The sequence below is a fragment of the Sapajus apella genome, unplaced genomic scaffold, assembly GCF_009761245.1.
Source record: "Sapajus apella isolate SASKATOON/1434 unplaced genomic scaffold, GSC_monkey_1.0 scaffold74, whole genome shotgun sequence".
Classification (NCBI taxonomy): Eukaryota; Metazoa; Chordata; class Mammalia; order Primates; family Cebidae; genus Sapajus; species Sapajus apella.
This window is the reverse complement of record NW_022437014.1, coordinates 9,291,318-9,299,221: the sequence shown is the minus strand read 5'-3', so window position 1 is coordinate 9,299,221 and position 7,904 is coordinate 9,291,318. Positions and strand designations below refer to the sequence as shown.

The window sequence follows — 7,904 nt, the reverse complement described above, 5'->3', positions numbered from 1 at the left end:
TGGGGGCATTTCCCATGTTACATTATAACCACCTTTTAATTTGTATTTCAAAATTTCACTATAATAATTGGTGACTGCTTTTCTTAAATACTTCACTGGTGTCCAAGAGAGGGGAAGAATTTAGCCCTTGTTTAAAAAATAATAATAAACCCGGCCGGACATGATGGCTCACACCTGTAATCCCAGCACTTTGGGAGGCCGAGGTAGGCGGATCATGAGGTCAGACATTTGAGACCATCCTGGCAAACATGGTGCAACCCTGTGTCCACTAAAAACACACACAGAAAATTAGCTGGGCTTGGTGGCACCTGACTGTAATCACAGCTACTTAGGAAGCTGAGGCAAGAGAATTGCTGGAACCTGGGAGACGGAGGTTACAGTGAGCCGACATTGTGCCACTGCAGTGCAGCCTAGGTGACATAGCAAGACTATCTCTCAAATAAATAAATAAATAAGTCCTAAGAGGAAGGGAGAGGACCTTAACTGCAGATAATAGTCCATTGTTACCCTGTGGTTACAAATCTTTTGAGTTGCTTGTCCTGCCAGATGTTCTGTTGATGGCCGTAGTAGCTGACAGTTTTGTATTTACACGGTCAGAACAATGAGTGCTTCTGCTTGATTCCAGATTCTCCAAGCTTCCCATGGAGCCGCACCACCTGCTGTCTTGGCACTTCATGAGTCCAATGCTGTTTCCCGAGAGGATCTGGTTGGTAGACCGTGACCTTGATTCCTGCCTCTAAGCCTAGCTTTATTCTCAGCAGCCACCACCTTTTTGGTACTAGAACAGTGCTTTTTATAGTGCACTCATCAGTGGATGCTGAAATCACAACCTGGCCATTTGGATGTTCAACTAATGCTTTATGCTGCAGAGTCCCTGGAACTCACCAACCCGTGCCGGAACTCACCGGATCTCAGGTGTGTAGCACTACCCTGTTTCTCTACGGCTGGGAGTCCAAACATTGTTGATGTGTTTATTTCCCATTTTTTACTTTGGAGGTTTTGTTTTGTGAGACAAGGTCTCACTCTGTCATGCAGCAAGGAGTGTAATCATGGCTCACTGCAGCCTTGATTTCCCGGGTTCAAGCCATCTCACCTTAGCCTCCAAAAGTGCAAGGAGTACAAGCGTGAGCCACTGCACCTGGCCTACTTTTGAGCTTTGAGTTCTTTATATATTGTAGAGATGAGTCTCTGGAGATGAGTCCTTGGTCTGATAGGTGATTTGTAAACTTTTTCCAATCTGTAGCTTATCTTTCCATCTTTCTAATCGAGTCTTTCAGAGAGCAAAAATATGGTCTCTCTTGGCAGTACTCTGCTGCTTTAGCAGGAGAGCAGACACAGACAGTATGTAAATGAACATGTGGATGTATCCCTTGAGTAAGTGTCCATTTGTGGTGAAGAGATCTCTAGACAGATCAGTGCTGAGAGGTTATTTCCTTCAGTAATAGTTGAGCTGCGGATCATCTCTAACCTCATGCTTACTTTCTCTTACTCCACTGGCTTCTGTTGCTGCTGGTGGGAAAGCAATTGTCAACACGTTCTTCCTTCTTTCCACCCTCCTCAGTGGCTTTTAGGACCTTTTCTTTGTCTTTTCTGCAATTGTGTTTGGATGGGTCTACGTATGGATGGATTTGGGGAGTGTGCCTCCTGACTCTAAAGGGTCCTGGGTCCTGTCTCTGTTTTCATTCTGGAATTTTTTTTTTGAGACAGACTCTTACTCTGTCACCAGCCTGGAGTACAGTGGCAAGATCTCAACTCACTGCAACCTCCACCTCCTGGGTTCATGCATTTGTCCTGCTTCAGCCTCCCAAGTAACTGGGATTACAGGCAAACACCACCAAGCCTGGCTATTTTTTGTATTTTTAGTAGAGACGGGGTTTCACCATGTTGGCCACATTGGTCTCGAACTCCTGACCTTATGTGATCCACTCATCTTGGCCTCCCAAAGTGCTGGATTACAGGGATGAGCCACCACACCTGGCCTGGAATTTCTTTGAGACATGTTGGATCCTTTCATGTCATCTGCCCTTTGTCCTATTTTCCAGTTGATTAATTTTCTCTTCTGCTGTTGAATTCATTAAGTTTTAAATGTCTGTGAATGGCAGCCATTAATTCTGGCATCTGAAGCTCTTGTAAGGCCACTCCTCTTGTTGCCACTGACTTCTATGCCTTTTTAGTGGGGCTTTGCCACAGCGAATCATATGCAGCACTGGCTGAAGAATCTTAAGGTAGCTAGTGTTAGAACTAAATTAGAGGTCCACCCTGGTAGTGGGGACAAACCCCCACACATTTGCTCACAGAAGTCATCTTCTGTGTTGATGATGATTTTTGCAGTATGAGAGCAGAGGGAAAACGGGCTGAGCATTTTCCCTAAATGAGAGTGGACATTCAAATCCCTAGTGAGGCTGGGCTCAGTGCTCACACCTATCATTCAGCACTTTGGGAGGCCGAGGCAGGTGGATCACCAGAGGTCAGACATTCATGACCAGCCTGGCCAACATGGAAAAACAACACCATCTCTACAAAAATACCTGCCTGTATTTTTGGGAGGCTGAGGCAGGAGTATTGCTTGAACCTGGGAGGTGGAAGTTGCATTGAGGTGAGATTATGCCACTACACTCCAGCCTGGGTAGATCATAAATAAGAGAGATAATTGACTCACAGTTCTGCAGGCTGTACAAGCACAGCTCCAGCATCTGCTTGGCTTCTGGCGTGGCCTCGGGAAGCTTATGATCATGGCAGAAATGGGAGTGGGTGCAAAGAGAGAAAAGGAAGGGCCAGGCTTTTTATAAAAAAACTGCTCTCAGGTGAACTAACGGAGCAAGAACCCATGCTTCACCAAACGCAGGATGCTAAGCCATCCATGAGGGATGTACCCCCTCCAACAAACGTGAGTTTTGGAGGGGACACACATCCAAGGTGTATTAGGCCGTAAATGTTTTGTTTTGACTCTTAGCTCCTTGAATGACGATTATTTGTTCTCCCTGGCAAGAGAGAGAGATGGATTTTCCCTCCAGCTGGAAGGCAGATGGCAGACAGGGGGCAGAGTGCCAGCCGGCTGGGGCAGCTTACCGCACTGTGGAGGAGGGGCCAGGGGCCCAAAGTTGCGGGCACACAGGTGGATGTAGGTGGCCGCCAGAGTGCAGGCAGGCTGGAGCTCTAGGTGCCACAGGGGTCCTGCACACACAGACTGAGGAATGATTCAGGGTCCACCTGAAATTGGGCCACCCAGTCACTGTCTCTAACTTAGGCCCCTCCTCCATGCCACTTCCCAGGTAGACTGGGGAAAGGGCTTTCTGTGCCCCAGGGGCCAGGCTCACACTCACCACCCGGAATCAGTTCCCCAAGCTGGAACGGGGGTCCTGGAAGAAGGCCTGGCAGGCGGGGCTCTGTCCTGGGCAGGTCGACTGAGTCTTCTCGGTGGCCCTGCAGTCACCATCCACCTGGCGGGACAGACACAAGACTCAGGCCTCCCGCTGGACCATGTGGCTCCCCCACATACATCGGCCTCAGCAGGAGACTCCCCCCAATCCTGGGTCTGCAAAGACCTCTGCAGAGCCAGCAGGCCACCTGCCTTTCCTGGGACTCTGCAGCGAGCAGCCCTCAAGAGCCTCAGCCAGAGGGAGGAAGGGCAGGTGCACCTGCTCACCTGTCAGGCCAGGCTGAATTCCTCCAGGCTGTGGGCCACTGAGCCATCCGGCAACATCAGCTCATTGCTTGCTTTATTGTCGTTGGTGCCCAGAAGGCCAGCGGATATGCCTGTGGGGAGGGGAGAAGCTGAGGGGGCCCTGAGAGCCCGTGATCCTCCCCTGGCGCACTGGAAGCTGAGAATGGTGCATCCCGAAGAGGCTCTTGGTGGTGGGGCCAACCCCGCCGGGGCCCAGACTCACCATGGTGCCAGAGGCCCAGAGTCAGGCTGCAGAGGCTGGTGGGCACATCACAGGAGATGGAGACCCCGTCCTCACTGTCCAGCTCAATCCTAGGGACGTCCCTCCTTGTCATGGCATGAGGCAGCTAGAGGTCTGGACAGCTCTCCCCCAGCAGGTAGGAGTTGTATAGCCTATAGGCCTGTGGACCAGAGGGGGTGGGCAGGAGGGCTGACCCACAGCCAGGGAACAAACTTGAAAGTGCCATCCCCCAGGCAACCTGCCACAGGCACAAGTCTCCAGGGGAAGTTCGGGCCTCTCCTCCTCACCTGCAGGCTGGGGTAGAAGATGAGGGTCACGTGTTTCAGCTCCACGGTCAGGGTCTTGAGCCCCAGGCTTGTCCGACCCAGCATCAGGGAGAATGTGTTGTGAGCAAAGTCTTGGGCCAGGAGGATGCTGCCGCACTGGACGCTGAGGTCCCACACTCGGCTGTCGAAAGTCATCAGGTGCTGGGCCCTGGCCACCAGGGCATGGTCTGGGGAGAAGCAGCCCCAAAGGCAGGGTGATGGAGACAGCTCCACCCACCACAGTGGGAGCACAATGCCTGCTGGGCACCCCAATGCCTACAGCCCCGGCTTAGGCTGCCCTGAGACCAGGAGTCCCCCTCATCCCCCACCAGCTTCAGGATGACATTAGCTGAAGGGCTACAGCCAATTCAGCCCTAATGAGGAATCGAGTCCTGAGACCCCCTACAAAACTGCTGTGCTAAGTAACAAAGCCTGGCTCAGAGGCCACGTATTCTATGCTTGCATTTATATCAGATGTCCAGTGCAGGCACAGCCATGGACACAGCAGGCAGACTGGCAGCTGCAGGATTTCATTTGAGGATAAAATCAATTTATAAATCAATTTATAAAATGAATTGGGGTGAGGCATGCACAACTCTGAATAAACTAGAAGCCACTGAATCGTGCACTTAAAATTCACAGATCGGCCAGGCACAGTGGTGCTAAGCAGCCATCCCAGCGCTTTGCAGGGCTGAGGTAGGAGGATCACTTGAACCCAGGAGGTCAAGGTTGCAGTGAGCCGAGAGCGCACCACTGCACTCCAACCATGACAACAGAGTGAGACCTAGTCCCCCTCCCCACCAAAAAAAACATCATACAAGTCATCCATTTAATGTCAAGGAAGCTACTGGGGGAAAAAAGACATTAAGTGGATGGCCAACGGCTCACTCAAACATGACAGCGGTGTCCTGCAGACCTGCCCTCTTCAGGGTAGGGAAGAGATGGCCTGTGAAGGAGCAGGTCTGACCAGTCCAGCCAGCGTGGTCCCTGAGCTGTGCCTTGGGGGTGCTCATGTCTGTTGCGGGAAAGCACCATCCATCGTGCACAGCCAGACACCTGTTGGCCAGGGCCAGCATCCCGTGGGAGGCATTACCAGTCCCATGGTCAGGTATCAGAACTGAGGGGCACAGAGAAGCCCATGGTCACACACACACAACATGAAGACCAGGCTGTTTTCTACAGCATCAGTGTGCTGCTTAGACATGACTGCACCCACGCTTCTAGGGAGCCCTAGGCCTCCATGTGAGTAGCACACAGATAAACCACTCTTTGCCAGGCCTGGGTACCATGGTTCCCCCAAGGACATGAGGGGCTCCCTCATGCATTAAGAACCGTACATGCCCTTTACCCATGTGAGCATGCCACGTGGTTACCTGCATTTCACAGTGGAGGAATCCAAGTCCACAGAGGTTAGCAGACTCACCTGAGCCACATGCAAGCTCCCCAGGAGCCCAGAGCTGGTCACCCCAGCACCAGATCGCCCCTGACCTGCGAGTTGGAACTCAATTAGTGCCCTTCCAGCTGTAATGGGAGGTCCGCCTTCTGCTCCAGCAGAGCCCACAGGGAGGGAGCTGGCCTGAAGCCCCAAACCACCCACTGTACTCCTGTTGGGCCAGGCCTTATGTTCTGGACAAAAGCAGGGTGTGTAGCCTCAGCCCTAGTCGCATAGGACCTTGGGAAGTCCAGTAAGCTCTGGGCTTGGCACTGTGATGCCACAAGCCTCTGCAGGCTCCCCTGTGCCCCCACAGTACCTACCTCTGCATGGCCCTGCTGATGTGCCCATGGGGCAGGGGGCTCCCAGGGAGGAGGGTGGCACAGCCTGAGGCAGGATTCACACTCCCAGGGACCCTGCAGCAGGCAGCGTCTGAGCCAGTAGAACTCGGCCAGCACATTGGCCCTGGACAGCTGTCGGAGTGGCCATAGCAGTTTCTCATCCACCAGGTAGCCAGTCACCCAGGCCACGTCACCCCCAGGCGGCAGCAGCAGCAGCAGCGTCACCACCACTGAGTAGTTCCTAGAGGGAACACACAGGACAAGTCGCTGTGCCTGGCTGAGCCGTGCTTCATTTGGCTGAAGAGTGGGAGCTCACAGGTCTGCAGAAAGAGCTCTGCCGTGGAAAGCATGGGGGTTGCCTCTTGGGGAAGGGCTGTCCTTGTTTTAGGAAATCCCATAATGTGGTAGAGGAGCACAGAGGCTGGCATGACAGCAGAGGTGGGGTTGAGGCCAGGACAGAAACAACCTGCCCTATTTTGAGGACATATATGTCTGATGTCATGCCTGATCTGCTCCCTGGGTCTTGGGTAGCATAGGGCCTGTGTGTGGGGATGCTGAGGACAGGACTGGAAGGTGTAGGAAATTGTTTTGCTTTGTTTTCTGGGACAGAATCCCATTCTGTGTTACAGGCTCGAGGATAGTGTTAATATCTTTACGCTGCGACCTCTGTCTCCTGGGTTTAAGTGATTTTCCTGTCTCAGCCTCCAGAGTAGCTGGAACTACATGCACTCACTGCCATGCCCAGCTAATTTTTGTATTTTTAGTAGAGTCAGCGTTTCACCATGTTGTCCAGGCTGGCCTCGAACTCCCGACCTCACATGATCTGCCCAAAGTGCTGGGATTACAGGCATGAGCCACTGTGCCCCACTAACAGGTCTAGGAAATATCTACAGTTGAGGGGAGGACTCGAACTTTCTTACTATGTAGAGTAGGGTCAAGCCTGTGAGATCTGAATGATCAGGGAGATCTCGGCTCATGTGGGGGTAGAGGAACATGCTCACTCTGTTGTTGATGGGCTGGTGGAGGGGGTGCAGGGGCAGGTGGACTCACTTACCTTCTAGGGATCCCAGAGGCCCTGCAGCTGGGGGCAGGAAGCAGCCTGAATGCCCTCCCTGCCAGTTAAATCCATTTTTTGGCACCCCCATCAGATCCCACTCACCAGGTAGGAGAATAACCAGGCAGGTGATTCTTCAACCAAGCCAAAGCCCTGCCCTGAGAGCTCTTCCCTTCCTCAGCCTACATTCGGACCACAAGTTGGCAGAAGCAGGAACTTGTATTACATGGAGCCTTTTCCCGATGATGCGGGTCTAGTCCCTATTCTACAGCTGGGGAAACTCAGGCACACAGAGCCAATGCAGAGGAATCCCAGTTAGAGGCAGAGCCGGAGTCCAGACACTGCGAGGCCACCAGCGTGGAAGAAGGGGGCTGCCTCCATTCCTGGAGCCTGGTTCCTGGTGGGTCTCATGCCTGGGAGGGAAAAGGATACTGGGTCCCTAGGCCCCTGCTCTAGACTGGGTTCCCCACCTCTATTCACCACCCCCAGGTTCTCAACACAGGGACCAAAGGGGCCTTTTGAAGTGAAAGGGTGATCATGTCCTTCCTAGCTCAGAGCAGAAGCCAGAGTCCTCCCCGCCATCCCCCAGCCACGTGACCTCCCAGTCCCTCCCACTTGCATCCACTCTCCTTAGCTCACATTCTGCTTCAGCCCAACCAACTTGCTATTAAAACAGGCCAGGCTCTTTCCTGTAATCCTAGAACTTTGGGAGGCCAAGTCTCTGGAGCCCAGGAGTCTGAGACCAGCCTGGCTAATATGGTGAAACCCTGACTCTACTAAAAATACAAACATCAGCCACGTATGGTGGTGCATGTCTGTAATCCTAGCCACTTGGGAAGCTGAGGCAGGAGAATCACTTGAATTTGA

General features: G+C 52.7%; 1 long non-coding RNA gene across 1 annotated transcript; it reads right to left on the bottom strand.

The window, feature by feature from the left end:
* Window positions 1-753: 753 nt before the first annotated feature.
* Window positions 754-3,638, bottom strand: LOC116532105. Its single transcript, XR_004260718.1, has 2 exons — window positions 2,660-3,638; window positions 754-1,506 (listed from the first exon to the last, which is right to left on the bottom strand). It is a non-coding gene; the product is annotated as an uncharacterized LOC116532105 (long non-coding RNA).
* Window positions 3,639-7,904: the final 4,266 nt, after the last annotated feature.